Source organism: Terrapene carolina, unplaced genomic scaffold (assembly GCF_002925995.2).
Source record: "Terrapene carolina triunguis isolate 2854851 unplaced genomic scaffold, T_m_triunguis-2.0 Scaffold839, whole genome shotgun sequence".
Lineage (NCBI taxonomy): Eukaryota > Metazoa > Chordata > Testudines > Emydidae > Terrapene > Terrapene triunguis.
In genome coordinates this window covers 16,074-33,204 of record NW_020665190.1, presented here as the reverse complement: position 1 = coordinate 33,204, position 17,131 = coordinate 16,074, and the positions used below count along the sequence as shown (strand labels likewise).

At 39.5% G+C, this 17,131-nt stretch overlaps 1 long non-coding RNA gene across 1 annotated transcript; it reads right to left on the bottom strand.

Moving 5' to 3' along the window:
• Positions 1-497: 497 nt before the first annotated feature.
• Positions 498-15,887, bottom strand: LOC113408135. Its single transcript, XR_003370242.1, has 3 exons — positions 15,516-15,887; positions 6,493-6,594; positions 498-3,990 (listed from the first exon to the last, which is right to left on the bottom strand). It is a non-coding gene; the product is annotated as an uncharacterized LOC113408135 (long non-coding RNA).
• Between the last annotated feature and the right edge of the window lie 1,244 nt (positions 15,888-17,131).

Below are 17,131 nucleotides of genomic sequence, written 5' to 3'. Positions count from 1 at the left end.
AGAGAGAGTTGGTCGGCCTCCCCATATCCCCTGGGTTGGAGGCACGAGATGAGCCAGGGCGCATGTGTGGACCAATATCTCTACATTCAAATCCTCCGACTCTGGGCATATGGTGTGCATGCGTAAACCCACAGTGGAATACAATAGGAGATCATTCCTCAAAAAAGGATCATATATTGTGAGACTTGTGATAAAATCTTGAGTTAGCAAAAAATTATTCTTAAATTCTACATAGATAGCAGATAGTCCCCTCTCTCCTCCCCCTTTGGTATGGACCCCTCCAAAAAGATGTTTGTTTAAAGATGTTGAAATGCAGGAAGAAAACTGCACCTGATATTTTAGAATTTGAGGTGAAGAACCCCCCCCCCCCGATATTCCATTCAAATATTTGCCTTCCTACAGCATTTTAAGAACTTCCCAACACATGTACACCTACCTAAAAGCTTGCAAATAACTACAACACATAGCAATTTGAACTTAATTTTATTACAGCTTTATACAGTAAGTCACCTGTTACACCACTAAACTTGAAAGGAATCAAGTGGAATATATATCTATATATCTATATAGATATATATATCTGTCACCAAATAACTTATGGAAAGAGTGTTTTAGAGCAATGTTCGTTTGCTTACTTCATCATGAGGCACATACTGTAAAACTGCCACAAAACAGTGGTCTCCATAGCTAACTTGCACAGCTAGGATTTTAGATTATGCACATCAAGCACTGAATAATCAGAGCACTTCTTAACGCATTAAACCATTGAACAGTTACATAGTCCCAATGCCAAAATTCTACCTGTATTTTATATACAATAGTTTAAAAGCACTTGGTAAAGTTATATGTATTGTACCCAATTTGCTCTTCCTCACAGTTCACTTCAAAGACAATCTCTTTATTGTAATGTACTCAATACAGAACAATTTACAAAATACAGTATCGTTCTGAGACCTGTGCAATGTAATTGACAGACCAAGGATGGAATACTGGCTCCACTGAAGTCAATGCCACTGACTTCACTCTTTTTTCTCTTAGATAAATAGACTAAGAGCCAACTCAGAATAAGAAGAAATACAAAATGGTATATTAGAAAAGCATTCCCATTAGGCACACATATGCAGTAAAATGATCCAAAGCAAACCAGAAGAGAAGGGAGAACACCACAATTAAATCTTGCTGAATTCATTTTTAAAGCTGGAAAATTATACTTTGGAAAAAACGTGTTTTGGTATTGCTTCCCCAGGGAAGTGCATGAATTATCTTTTTAACGGAACTATTACAATAAGAAATTTTGAGTAAACATTTCAGTGTCAATGATTTTTTAAAAGCTGTTGTATAGGCTTTGACCTCCTTGGTATTAAAATAGGCGTAGAGATATGTGAATATTCACAACTGAGCAAAACTTTTATTAGACATTTCATAAGGGTCATTATGATTAATCAGTAGATATGAATTCAAAATATTTATTAGCCTTATTTTGCAAACTGAAAATTCTCTGGTTCTTCTGATCAAAAGCTGGAAGTATTAAAAGTTCTATTCAGAACCTGAACATCTTCTAGACTGCTTCTCATCAGCCTCACATTTAAGTTGCAAGATCACAATTTGTTAAAAATACCAATTAAAGTGCATGAACTAGACATACTGCTATGAAAGCCTCATACAAATTGCACACAAGTATGTAGGTGATGTTTTTAGCTATTTTAAATGAAGTCCTGTGTTAAAATAAATTAAATGTAGGGTCACAAACTATGGGCCCATCCTGCAAACCCTCATTCAGTCATGCAGTGACACTGAAATAAATGAGACTCTCTCTCCCATTAGGCCTACTTAATTGTGTAAATGTCTGCAAGATCACAGTTCTAGAAAGGTGCTTAGCAACCTATTCACCCACTGATGTCAACAGAAATTGAAAACGTTAAGCACCTTGCAAGGGCTCAACTTGCTTAAGAATTTTGTGCACTGTCATGCCAAACCATAACAGCTAGTTTATTTGAGATTCATTCGTAAAAAAAAGTTCATTTCTGTTCACCAAATGAAAGGAAAAAGGTAAAGAAAATTATTTTCATTGTATGAAGACATACACACACAAAAAAGATCAACATTCCTCGACCGTGTTCTTTTAAGTGGAGAAAATGTATCTCAAACATTTAAATAGAAACATATTACATTGCATTGTCATTTCCTAAACAAAGTAAGTTTTATACACATGCATCCACAGAAAGCCATAAAACCCATAACATCTTGACAATGTAGAATATTACAGTTATCTTAAGTCAACATGTTATGATACATATCCACCCCAAAATGAACCTCTGTGGCTAATGGCCCTCAAAAGTTCCATAAGCTCTCTGGGACATGCAGACAGAAGCTGCCCCTGAGCACAAAGAGCTGCACAAAGGAATAACTTCTAGGGCTGTGTGCAGTCAGGAGGGGTGAGACAGACAGAGCATAGTGTGAGGAGTAAGGAGCTTATTAGCATAAGGGGCCAGATCCTCAACTTGGGTAAATTGTTGTAGCTCAAGTGAAGTCAATGGAGCTATGACAATTTACACCAGCTAAAGATCTGGTCTCTCCTTCCTCATGAGGGCACCCATTAATGTGAAACAATTTGAAATCTAGGAGATTGTGTTGGCTACTGAATTGTGTAAAGTATAATATATTTAAAATGTAATGTGATCATTAAAGGGCTGTTTTCATTGAGAGGGATTTAACATACCAGACTTTCTTATGAAGTTTTCAAGAATTGCTGCAATCTCAACCCATATTCCAACACAAGCCTAGCACATACCTTCTGCTCTAAGCTTGTACAGAGGAAAAGTTTAAACTAGTGAAGTCATCAGTTTAACAATCCTAGACATATGATTCAATCTCTATGGAACATCAAAGCCATACGTGGAGTTCTAACTGTTCAAGCGTTTGAATTAAATATTTTTCATTTTCAATTTAATCCTTTAATTTAAATTAAAGGTTTCAATATACAAACTAAATAAAACACAAAGAAAACTAAGCCATTATTCTTTTGCTTAATAAAAACCCACAAACAAACAAATGGCATTTTCCCTCTTCCACCTCAAGAACAAGGAAAGTACCAAAATCCTCAAATGCTAGTGAACATGAGATGTACTCCTCATTAGCGGGTGTCAGTGTGCCTAAGCACTGGGAATATGTAACATATTGTAGAGTTGAGCTAAATTTTTTGTTTTATTCCATGTGGGAATAACTCAGATATGTTTGCAGTAGAAATGGAATGATTAAAATCACATGAAAACTCCTTGAAAATATATCCATTAGGATTATATTATAGCGATTTGTGATTTGTTCATTTTTAACAGTACAGTTGGATCCCTCAGTATAAATCTTTGGAATGTTTGCCACTAATATAACTACCCCAATAGAATTTAATTACCAGTTTTTTCAGCTATAAATTAATGGATAGGCAGTTTCACTTCAGTAAAGATGGACTCTGATTCCAAACAAACAGAGAAGAAAAATGTACCAGCCTGAGGTGAAAAATACCTGCACTTGCAACTTATGTAAAAATATGCAGAGCAGCTGAAAATTTGCAGTCAAATTTAAAAGATCAGTTTCATTGATATAATAAATGATAAGCCATATTCTGGCTTTTGAGGAACGCATGCAGTTCTCAGTGCATTCAATGAGAGCTGTGCACATCAATCTGAAGTCAGAATTTGGCCTTTAATAGCTTATCTTGCAATATTCAGAGCTCAAATTTTAGTTAATTTCTAGACAATGCTATGTTTCTCATACACTTAACTCACCAGTGCTTTTTTACTATTTTAAACTTTGAATATATTGAATAGTTAATCATTTAATTAGCCACAAAGCATCTTGCATGATAGATATGTATCTTCACCTCCATTTTTCTAAATAATAATTTAAGATTGATCATTTCAGTCTTGGACATCAAAGTAGTCAATCACTGGCTCCACTTTTAATGTTTTCTGCAAGCCACTGTTTCCATTATTCCTGAAATTAAAACCATAAAATATTACAGAACACAATTCTCAGTTAAATGAAAGATACAGTTACATAAGCAAGGATAACACACTGACTTTCCCAAACTGATATAAAAACACCATAACATCTCATGGCATATTATGCCACTGGACAGCAAGATCAATAAACACCAGGCATTAGAAAGCTGTTACAAAGTTTTACAGAAATCAAATCTTAATTATTCACTCTAATGTACATTTCAGTGCCCACTGAACAAATAGCTACCTTTTATTAACTCTGCTTTTCATAAATATTAATATTAGCAATTCAGCCATTCTAATATTAAGGTAGAATACCACAAGCAATTTATCTACAACACACTGATATTTAGGTAGTTTATTTTGCAAATGTAAACTTGGTTACAGACGAGCCAATGTTCTGAATATTGTCCTTTTCAAAAATATATGCAAGAAAAGCAAAAGACTATCTCTGAAGTGAGGGATAGTTGCAGGTCAAGTTTCAGCTACATATAAAAACAAAGGATTAAAATTAATGAAATCATCGACTGTTAGTATAGATAATTATTCAAATATCCTATTTAACTGTCATCAGAAGACAGTCAAGGTGGGTGAGGAAATATCTTTTATTGGACCAAGTTCTGCTGGAGAGAGAGACAAGCTTTTGAGCTTGTCACCAACAGAAGATGGTCCAATAAAAGATATTTCCTCACCCACCTTGTCTCGCTAATATCCTGGGACCAACATGACTACAATACCACTGCATATATCTGAAGACAGTGACATGAGGCCTTTCAAAAACTTCTGTTTCCAATAAAATTTCAATGTTTAAATATTAAATGAATGTTTTATTTACAAATAATTTTAATCCAGAGGCAAAGATTTTCAAACCTGGCCACCTAAAATTAAAAATAAGCAGGCTGGTTTTTCAGGAGGTGCTAATTTCCAGTGAATTCCACTGAAGTAAATGGGAGATGCAAGAGCCAAGCACCACTGAAAATCAGGTTACTTTTATATATGCTCCTAAGCATTGATTTAAGAGCCTTGGTTTAGGCATGCCTGCAGGTGGTTTAGGCTGGATTTTAATCTTGAATCTGTTAGTTTACACTCTGATGAACTGGATCTTCTCAAGGAATGAACAGCCTATTATTGTTATTCATTTGTATTCTGGTAGTCCCTGAAACCACCAACCAGAATTAGGCCCATATTCTGCTAGATACTGTCAAAATCTAGAACAGAAGACATTCCCTGCATCAGAAGCCTGTGGTTTCCCAATATCCTTTTAAGGGTGCGATCATCTTAAATCCAGATTCAGCAAAACATTTTGAGAGCCAAAATTGAACAAATATAACTCGTGGTTGTGAAGCCCAGAAAGTTAAAAGCCTATGCACACTCAAGGCCACCGTGTCTTACAAACACAGGAGCTGATATGTTAGATAAGACCATACAGCCAAGGAGTCTGGTATCTTGCTTGCCCCAGCAGCGGTCAGTACCCAAGGAATGTGAAGTCCCCACTTTTGCCCTCTTTAGCCATTATAGAGGAAACAATACTTAGTGACCCCCACGGACAACCATTATATGCCATGAACTAATTACCCATATCTTAGTTTGCAAAGAATAGTTAGAAATGGTTATAAAATTATTCAGTCTTTTAAAGTCTAGCTACAGTATGCGTGTCTACCTCTTGCAACAATAAATTACACAGATTGACTATATAGCATAAGGGCAGTATTTATTTTTGCTGGCACTAAATTTATTCCCATTTTATTTCAATGAGTGACCCCCTGTGCTCATTATGAGAAAGGTAGAGAGAAGGGTCTGTTCGGTTAAATTTTAATTCTGAATAACTCTTTTCCATGTTAAATAGTCTCTGCAATTTTGTGAACTGTAACTAGGTAAAGAGCTAAGATTTTTCACTGCTTTGATGCATTCCCCCCCCCCCCCCGCATTTACTCTATCAATTTCTTTTGATGAGGCAACCAAACTTGGACACAAGATTCATATAAATTACATTTTTATATAAGAGATCTTCTATCCCTTTCTACTGCTCCCATACATTCTATTTGTCTATATTTTAAAAAACTGCTGCAATGATGTGGGCAGACATGTTTAGTGAGTAAATCCCCTTGATTTCTAGCTTTTTCCCCCTCAGAGGCTCTTTGATGTTCAGAATGCATCAATGTATGCAAGATCTTTCAAAAATTGTTTATTGCACGAAGGTAATAAATGATATGCCACATAGTGTAAACACAAGAAAAACACTCATGTAATGTTCACTACCGCTCTTGATTAAAAACCAGAGTGGCATAGGTAGTCTCTAATGCATGTCCTAGAATTATAATACGTTTCATCATAAATTGTCACATTTAGCAATCTGTTTAAGAGATTAAAATAGCATGAGTATGGCAATTCAAAACTGAGATGCCCTGACAAAGTTGTGAGGGCTCTGGCCCATACTGTCACTTTATTAAACATTAACTTAGCAAAAACACTTAAATAACTAAATAGTTCTTACTTATCTGTTTGTCTGTAGTGAGGAATAGGTGGTGGAGGCCTTGTCTGCATTTCCCTCTCTAGCACAGATGTTAGGGTATTACTTGGACAAATGGATTTACCTCTAGAGGATGAGAATGGTAACAAATATTATTTGTGATGTTATTGTCTACATGTTTAAATAGAAAAATAATACACTATATTAAAAAAAATCAAGACAAAAATTAAGTGTTAAATGTGGTATAAATGACAGTTTGAGACTTGAAGGTCCAATGTGTTATCTCGCAGCAAATCCAATACTGAGGTGTTAGAAGAACTTCTGACACACTGTGACTCAAAGCAGCCCAGCATTTCTTCTTTGCCTAAAACAATCTATACCCCCTTTCCCCCATTTAAACTGAACAATGGAGACAGTAAATAGAGGAAATAGACTATTTTTCTTATTATAAATATGTCTTAATGTAAGAAGATATCCACTAGTCTGGAAGTTTTCGGGGTTGACTAGGATAATTAAAAAAAAAAAAAAAAAAAAAAAGTTCCCTGCGTAACTTTATTGGTGCTTGAACTGCTCCCTTTGCGTGAGCCTGTAAAGTGCATCAAAGTCCAAACTTACAACACTTAAACCCTAAAACTACAAACACATTGTGACATTGCACTCCAGATGTTTTATGGAAATATGCTTATGAGTATGAATATGATGCAACTGGAATATACTTTAGGCAAAAGGTCTATTGTAAGGTATGCTTACAAAGCTTATAATCTACTGAGTGTGGTCATCCTATTTGTATGCATGTATCATTCTTGTTTCTGAAGCTAGAAATATAAAGTATAACTCTGAGATCCTATTGTCATTATGCAAAGTGTGGGCCATTGATGGTGGTTTAGAATCTTGATGGCTCCCATTGACTAGGACAATTGGTTGTAAATGGCTCTGTTTACTTGCAAGCCTTCCTATGTTTGTGTGAGCCAGCCCAGGAAGAATGTAGGCTGGGGTCTCACAGGACATGAACATGTCACCTGATACTCGAATCCATCTTAAACCTGGTGCTTTTCTATTTAGAAGGAGGGGTGTGGACCCAGAGAGACAAAAGATTCCCGCCTTGTGACAAAGCTATAAAAGGGGGTGGAACAGAACAAAGGGGCTGCCAATCATGAGAACACCCCTGCTTTCCACCTAAGATGTTCGCTGGAACTAACGAGGACTGTACCAGGGGAAAGGATTGGGCCCAGACTAGGAAGGAGTCTAGTCTGTGAAAGAAGCTTATTGGAACATCTCTGAGGGTGAGATTTTACCTGTAATCAGTTTCTTAATGTATTAGGCTTAGACTTGAGTGTTTTTGCTTTATTTTGCTTGGTGACTTACTTTGTTCTGTGTGTTATTACTTGAAACCACTTAAATCCTACTTTTAATACTTAATAAAATCACATTTGTTTATTAGTAAACCCAGAGCAAGTGATTAATACCTGGGGAGCAAACAGCTGTGCATATCTCTCTATCAGTGTTATAGAGGGCAGATCATTTAATTTATGAGTTTACCCTGTATAAGCTTTATGCCAAGTAAAATGGATTTGGATCCCATTGGGAACTGGGTGTCTGGGTGCTGGAGATAGGTGACCTACTGAGCAGTTTTTGGTTAACGTCTGCAGCTTTGGGTGCGTGGAGCAGACCTGGGTCTGTGTTGCAGCAGGCTTGCGTGTCTGGCTCAACAAGGCAGGGTTCTGAAGTCCGAAGCTGGCAGGGAAAACGGGCTCAGAGATAATTCCAGCACGTCAGGTGACAGCCCCAAGTGGGTCTCTGTGACCGAACCCGTTACAGTGGCATAGTCGAGCAGGATCTGTGCACAGCTGATTGCTTTGAGACACTGGTAGTGATTTTAAGTGAGTTTTGAGTGTCATGGTTGGAGAACAGACAAAGTGGTTACTGGTTTGTTATTTTCGGTTTGTTTATTTCAGGTGAGGGAAATAAGCACAAGAATGCAGGAAAATGACTTCCAGTGAGGCAGCTACAAAACTAGAGCTGGCCAGACTGGAAGTGGAAGAGAAGGCAAAGGACCATGAGTTTCAAATGTGGCAGGCACAAATGAGGCTCAAAGCAGCAGCTGCGGCCAGGGAAACGATGGAGGCAGAAGCAGCCAGACAAAGGGCTGCACACCAGCAAGCCCTGGACTTAAAAGACAAAGAGCTTGAAGCCCAGAGGTTAGCACAACAAGCTGCTCAGGAGGAGAAGCAAAGAGAGGCAGCTAACCCTGGAGTTAAACGACAAAGAAATTGAGGCCCAGATTGCGACCCAGAAGCATGAACTGGCTGTAATGGAGTGGACGAGACAAAACCCTTCAGCAGCTGGCTCCACTTTCCCAAAAATCCACAAATGGGAACAGTTATGTCCACCATATGATGAATCCAGTGATCTTGCCGAGTATTTCATCACCTTTGAGAGACTGTGCACTCTCCATGTGATTCCCGAGGATCAAAAAATGGTTGCAGAATTGACTGGGAGAGCTCTGGACATATTCAATAAGATGCCTGTTGCTGATGTTTCAAACTATGGTAAATTTAAGGAACTGGTTTTGAAACCAGTTCCAGATTACAGCTGAAACCTACAGGGTTAAATTCAGGAGTCTTAAGAGGGGATCTGGATTAAGTAATGTGGCCTATGTAAATGAAATGAGAGATTTGTTAGACAAGTGGGTGAGGGGAAAACACATTACAAGCTTTGAAGAAATGTGTGATTTAGTTACTCAGGAACAGTTCCTGAATACGTGCAGTGATGATGTAAAACAGTATTTGTGGGACAAAAAGATGGATGCAGTGGGTGAATTAGTGGGCTTGCAGACTCTTATGAGCAATCATAAGCTGCAATTAAACATAAACCACTGGCAGAGGGGTACAGGGTTGGTGGAAAGCAGAATCACCTTTTTACCCCTGGGGAAAAAGGAGACTGGGCATTCACCTCCCCATTCCCCTGTTACTCATCCCAAGTCTCCTGTACAAACAGAGGAGCCCAGAAGGTGCTATCATTGGAAGTCCACTGAGCATCTAAGGAATAAATGTCCTTGGCTGAGTGGGAACAGGCACCAGGTAACACATGAAGCTGCTGCATCTCAGAGCACAGTGTATCCCAGGCTTCTGCGTCTTACCACACAGGATTTGTAAAGGTTGCTTCTACACAATCAAGCAGGGGACATATGCATGCTGTTAAGCTTAATGCCAAAGTGCTCCAAGGTTGGAGAGATACTGGTGCAGAAATTTCTGTGGTCAGGAGGGACCAGACCCAGGAGAAGGATTTGTTACCAGGAAGAATGGCAGAATTAGAACTGGTGGGAGGTTATAAGGTCCTGGCACCTTTAGCCAAGGTACATATGGAAACTGGTGATTTGCAGACTGAACTGACTGTTGCAGCGGTGGCACACAATTTTGCACCGTTTCTACTGGGGAATGACTTTTTTGATGTGGCAGAATCTGTCCCAGGGTTTGTTAGCAGCAAGAAGGAATCTTGTGCTGAAAGCCCCAGAGGGGAGGGTGAAGTCACATGTGCTGCTGGGGAAATAGGAGAGTGTCTCTTTAATTACTCGGTAGCAGTGGAAAATGGGCCCTTGGGGGCAGGGAGGGTCGAGGCCAGTTCCTGTAACCCTGGGTCTCAAAGCAGGTCCCCGCGGGAAGGGCTGGATAGAGCCAGCTCCTGTCCTGTGATCATCTCCCTGGGGGAGGGGGATGTTCCATCTTGTAACAGGGAGGCCTTCCCAGATGCTGACTGCCAGCAAGATGTAGTTCAGCAGGGGACAGACCCGGCCCTAGGGTGCGCAGACATGTATCCTGGAGATGGAAGTTGGGGTCCTGATGACCACTGCAGTGGGAACAGACCCCAAGGGCTCTGTAGCTGGAAGCAAGCCCAACCTGAGTGAAAGAGGGGGGATTTTGCTGGTCAGTGAAGGGTCTGTCATAGCTGGTAGCTGTGAGCCCACAGCTGGATCAGGGTCACCTTCCCTTTTGGGGGACATAGGAGTGTCTGCCTCAGAGGGGAACCCAGAAAGGGAAGTCCAGATGGAAGGTGAGGGGGGACAGGCGGGTCTGCCCACCTTTTGTAGGAAGGCATTTCCCCAGGAGGAGGGTGAAGGATCTGCATCTGAAATGCCAGACCCTTCACCTGTGGATCAGGTTTTAAGGAAAGACTGGGGGTCAAATCTCCTGGAGGGGAGAGTCCACCCAGCTGACCTTTTGGGAACAGAGAGTGGGGTGACCGAGGGGATCCTACCAATCCAAAGCACTCCATTGAAAGATGTTTTTCCTGCTACGCTTGTAAGAGATAAAACTGTCTCTTCAAGGCAGGAGGAAGAAAAACTTTGCATTTGGGAAACTTCACAAGCGGGTGAGGTCTAACACAAAGAGATTCCAGAGGGAGGGGCCAAGGGCAGGCATGGTTGCAGTGCACCCTTTCCTTGCCAAATCCTCAAACACATGCCTGAATTGAAAGCCTTCTCCAAAGAGACAGGAGAATCTGTGTCTAAACCCCTACCATGGTACACAAAGGGGTTGGGAAATGCAACAGATGCTGAACAAGCTGAACTGTGTGAACAGAGCCTGTCCGCCATAGATTTGCTGGTTATCTTGTGTCTTTGGCTACTTCATCTACGGGTCAATGCTATAGGAGTTGATGACATCGTAAGGTTTAAAGGTACTAGAAGGGGGTGTGACCAGAGACGAACAGGGATTTTACATGTACTGCCTCTGCCATGTACAGCGTCCAAGACTCCGGCAGTAAGTTCAGGAGGAGGGTGTGACGTTGTACTCCATATGTGCATATCTCTCTATCAGTGTTATAGAGGGCGGACAATTTAAGAGTTGACCCTGTATAAGCTTTATACAGAGTAAAACGGATTTATTTGGGGTTTGGATCCTATTGGGAACTGGGTGTCTGGGTGCTGGAGATAGGTGACCTGCTGAGCAATTTTTGGTTAAAGTCTGCAGCTTTGGGTGCGTGGAGCAGACCTGGGTCTGTGTTGCAGCAGGCTTGCGTGTCTGGCTCAACAAGGCAGGGTTCTGAAGTCCGAAGCTGGCAGGGAAAACGGGCTCAGAGGTAATTCCAGCACGTTAGGTGACAATCCCAAGGGATTATACACATGTATATACAAGGGTGGGAAAAAAACAGACTAGTGAATTTCCTGTTATGAGAAGCATGAGTAAGCTGTCTATTCTCATATATACTACACTGGAGGACGATTGGAAAGCAGCAAGCAATATGACCAGAAAAAAGGGAGGGACAGCAGAGCTGAGACAGTAGAAAAGAAAAATAATGGATGGTACCTATAGATCAAAAGCAGTATCTGATGAAAATGCAACATCCACTTTGTAGTCACGTCTGGTGAAGGAACAGAGATTTCCAAGTGGTCCCTCTGCAGATTTCCTCATAAGAAACTTTATTTTTGCCTAAAATGCGGATGCAGACATCACTGAATGTGCCGAGGCTTTCAGAAGGAGTTTTTTTGGCTTACTTATCTGCTTCTGATATAGCTGCCAGGATCCATTGACAATTTTGTTTTTTAAAGAGTTCAGACCCGTGATTTTTGCCATTATAAAGCAACAATTAATCCTGTTTAATTAGGATTTGATTGATATGCAAACATCCAGATGATGGCATCTAATATCATGAGGATGAGTAGGTTTAATAAAAAACAAAATGTAAAAAGTGATGTATTGATTGAGGTGATAAGACAAAAGAAGTTCCTTAAATAGGAAATCTGGGGTGGTGCAGAGTATCAGCTCTGGAGAAAAAAGGAATTTTTAATAGACAATGAATTTAATTCACTAATCATCCTAAAAGAAATGGTTGTGATTAGAAAGGCAACTATAAGAGAGAGGAAATACGAGGATGTAGAGGCCAGATTCAAAAGGGCTGCTCCATCAATTATTCCAGAGCTAAGTTAGGCATCCTGCTAACAACAGAAAATTCAACAGAACAAAGAAACTTCCTTACTGTCTTGATGAATCATGAAATATGAGGTGCTGCTGAGTACCTGTGGGTACTCAAAAAGCTCTAACTGAACCTATGAAGTGGTATGGCTGAGCCCTTTATTTAAGTCATGAAACAGGAAGCACAAGCAGGTTTAGGCTGAAATTGACTTAACATTAAATTGAGAACATTGGTGTCTGAAGATTTTCCAGTTGTTGCTATAAAAATGTAGATATAGAATCCTTCCTGGATTGAAATTTAACATCTACTAGTTGATTTAAGTCATAGAGTTTCATCCGTTCAAATTCTAAAAGGCAGTCTGAAGCCTGCCTGGATCCTGACTTTGTATCAGCAGAAATTATCTGTGGGTAGTTGCCAGGGAGGACATACAGACATCTCCTAGAACCAGGGTCTGCAAGGCCAATAAGGAACTATGAGAATTACCTTGGCTGTCTCTCTTATGTCTAATGTAGAAGCATTTTATCATCTCTTCCTGAAGCATGTGCAACTCTCTCTGACCTGCAGCTTCACTGACAACTGTGTCCAAAAGACCTGTCCCAAAAGCTCATTCAAATGTTGCTTGAAGTAGGCCAAACCTGAAAATAATGTCTGCATCCCAGGAGCAGAGTCTGCATCCCAGAGGAGTCTCCTAACTATGTTGGAACAGAGGAGAGAAAACAGGCTGCAGCTAAATATATTTAGATACTCAAACAGAGAAAGAGATACGGACAAGCAGTTCTAGACTGCCTTTGTAAGATAATGTGACTAGGGTTACAAAGGAGAAGCTTGGATTGGGGTGACCATTATGGTAGGCATAGTTTGCACATCCAAAGGCACAGGGGCATGGTGGACTCTCTTTGGCCAGTGTCTGGCCAGATGCCCCACAGTCCCTAACGTAGCTCAGCTCCATTGACTGTTGATCCATAATCTCAAGCGACCATTGTCAAGCTGCGAAACTCAACTCTGTCAGTATGTCGATACCCTCAAGGGTGGAGCCTTTAATAGCCTGTTCACTTATGATTTAAGAACTGCCTCTTTTTCCACTGGTCACTGTTGACTCCAGGTTGGGGTGACGAATGGCTGTAGAGCTATTCTGTCAGAGGTTACAGTCACAGGCTTGCAGCAGTCAGCAATGCTGACTACAATCAACTTCTCCTCTCTGAGGTCTGGAGGTTCTGGGGGAGGAGGTGAGGAAAAACTTCAACTGTCACAAACCCGTAAAGGTCTGTGGCCTTCCCTCAGAGCTCACAGGAGAAACATACAGAGAACTGCTTCTGGAGAGACAGAGACAGGAAACTGAGCCTGAGACATACTTTCCCATGCTCATAGAGAGAGAGCAGAATCAATCCTCCAGACACGTGGATTTGTTGTGCATGAAAAAATATCAAAATATTCTTATTAATCACATCATATCCTTCTTTTAAATGTGACTTCAGATTCATTTCAAAATGGTCCATTTGGCATAGCAGAAAAATTGGAAATGGTTCAGAAATCTGTTGACAATAGGGATAAGGAAAATTTTTCTTACTGTTAAGTGTGTTTGTGTGTGCGCGCACACTGGTTATCAATTACAAGAGTTCTGAACTCAGGGTCACCTACTTCACATTCTCTTACTTTTTTTTTTTTTTTTTTTTTGCAAATGCCTTGAGAATTCTAAAGTTCTGAAATTTCACACTGCCAGACAAGCAAGAAAATGCATCTTATCACTAAATCCTTGCTTTAATTAAAAAATCAACAGTCATATTTTCAATCAGTTCTCCAAATAAGATTGTGAATTGTTGTGAATTTTAGTTTTCTTTTTTTAACTATAAATTTTCAGGCTCTGCTACTAGACCAAAAGCCCACTACAATATACAGTCTCTACCTCGTATATAGCATTATGATTTTGAATCAGAAACTGATGATTTGTTCAAATAATGTAACAACGCAAAAGCATATGAGCAGCAAAAGTCCTTGTAAAGCCAGTGATGAGCAAACCCTAAAGGTTGAGCATTTGATAAATATCCTAAAATACAGATGCTTCCCTAAACCTATGGAGGTAACTCATTCACAAAAAAACAAACCAAAACAAAACCAAAACCAACCAAACATTTCCCATGAACAGGGCTTGGTTTCCCCTGCACTAGAAACTGGCTATCCTCTTCCAGAGTGATTGGCAATGATCAGTTGGCCTGATCCCTTCTCTGGCATCTTTATGAGGCATCTCCCTTTTCTTTTTCACTCAATTTCTCTCCCTTTCTCTGATCCTAGTCCAGGGGTAGGCAACCTATAGCACGCGTGCCAAAGGCGGCACGCAAGCTGATTTTCAGTGGCACTCACAGTGCCTGGGTCCTGGCCACCGGTCCGGGGGGCTCTGCATTTTAATTTAATTTTAAATGAAGCTTCTTAACGTTTTAAAAACCTTACTTACAACAATAGTTTAGTTATATATTATAGACTTATAGAAAGAGACCTTCTAAAAACATTAAAATGTATTACTGGCACATGAAACCTTAAATCAGAGTGAATAAATGAAGACTCGGCACACCACTTCTGAAAGGTTGCCGACCCCTGTCCTAGTCCCTCTCGGGTGTTGCTCCCCCCTCACTTTTCACCTTAAGACTTCCCTTCTTTTTGCCCCCATTAAAAGTTCCTCCCTGCATCTAGCTGATGCCTCTTCCCCTTCTCTTGAAAAGGTAAAACAGACTGTGGGGAAGCTGGCAAGAGGGGAAGTGATCATCATCAGGAGCAGGAGTTCATGCTTGTGGGTTACTCAGCAGCAGTGAGAGCAGCAACCTCTTGTGACCAGAAAAAACACAGCTTGGAGTCAAAGGAACTATAATTGGACAGTCCTGTCATATTTAAAAATCGGAGACTGAGGTGAAATCAGAAGAAATACCCCCAAACTGATGGAAATACAATCGTGTGAGATTATGCATTCCCTCCACCCCAACCATTTAAAAGCTGCTTCTATAGAACTTACAAAGTATAAAGGATGTATTTTGCAAGTTGTAAATAAAGTAAACTCAGAACAAAATATAGAAAACACAATATTCAAATCTACTGAATGGATGTTAATTACTTTGAAAACTAAAATAAAAACTATTAAGATAACATACTTCACTGCAGTGATAACAACATTACGCTTTGGTTCATTGTCATAGCTCACACTCTCAATGCCATAAATTTGAGCTAACTCATGGATGATTCTGCGGTGATCTCTGTTCATGGGTGGATAACAGTGACTCTTTTTTGAATGCTTGCCCTGAATTTAAGAGAAAAATAAATGGTATGTTTATGATTGTTTTCGTAGACAAGATTACAATATATGATTCATTGTCTAGACTTCCCTAACAGCGACAAAGTCAGTTTGCAAGTACAGTGAGAACTAGATACTGTTGATGAAAACCATGTGCATACTAAATTCCTATTAATTCACATTATATACACAAACACACACACTCTCTACACTGGTTTGCACAGCTACAATTTTTAGATTTTGAAAATGCATGAGGAGACCACGCATGGTTTGACAAAATCTTTTTTTTTTTTAAACCATATTCCATATCCCTGCAGGGCTAGAACAACAAATTGGAAGATAACTGTAGACTTGGCATTATATTGGACAATTTTTATTTATTTTGGCTTTTCAATTTATATGCTGTATATAAAGAGGATTTGCCATATCCCTGTTGGTTATATCCCTTTCACAAAATATAGCAATGTTGGCATCTGATAAAACAATACTGTGTCAACGGGAAAATAGGCAAATAAATTAGCTTTTAGTTTAAGGTAAACAAAAAATTACCCAGTTGAACAGACATCTTCTGAAATGTATTTTTGTAGCTGTAATTTACAAGTGCAAGTGTCTAATTAGCATATAGATTACACATTGAAAAGTGGTGTGCTAAAAGGTAATGGCTTTACAAGTGATGTAAAAATTCTTGTCTAAATCATTAAGTACTAGCAGAGATACCTGTTTTTCAAATAATGGGCAAAGTATTACGATAAATCTGAGGACACAGCCAAAACACTAGTGCAAATCTAGGCAAAATTAAGTTAAATTAGCAAAATTAACACAGTATTGCACAACCTTCAATTCCTAATAATCTAGGAAGCATTCAAATCAAACTGTTCAATCCACAAATTTCCATTTCTCTATAAGATGAGGTAGAGCAATTTCATAGTTAATGAGAATCAAATCCTTGGAAGAGATGTTTAGACAATTATGTTGTAAATATTAACAGGTAAATTCTTAAATCTGTGCACTTTGGACTTTGCCTCTGATATTTAATTAATGGAAAAGACTTCTCAACAGCAATCTTATTTGTCATAGTCTTGTCTTCTCCCATCCTACCCAGAAACAGATATGATGATCAGTAGATGTAGCAACTAGTGGACTCCAGAGATGAGGGAGCGCTTGGAGTACTACTCTGCCAAATTCAGAGTCTGCCACAGACAAATTCAGCTGACAGTAGCAGATAAGTATGTAAAGCAGAAGTGAATATATGGCTGTTTTGCAGAAGGAGAGATACCTTGGCCCTCAAGCCCACAAGGTAAATAAGTTAGGAAGGATCTGATAAACTGCGGTCAAGGTCTTCCAGAGCCAAGGTGTTCCATCAAGGTGATCATACTCTATCAGGAAGCAGTCTTTTACCCACCAAGAGAAGGTAATCTGCCAAGGCTTGCCTTATTTACAGTCCTTGAAGCGAAAACCAGAAATGTCTGGATGACA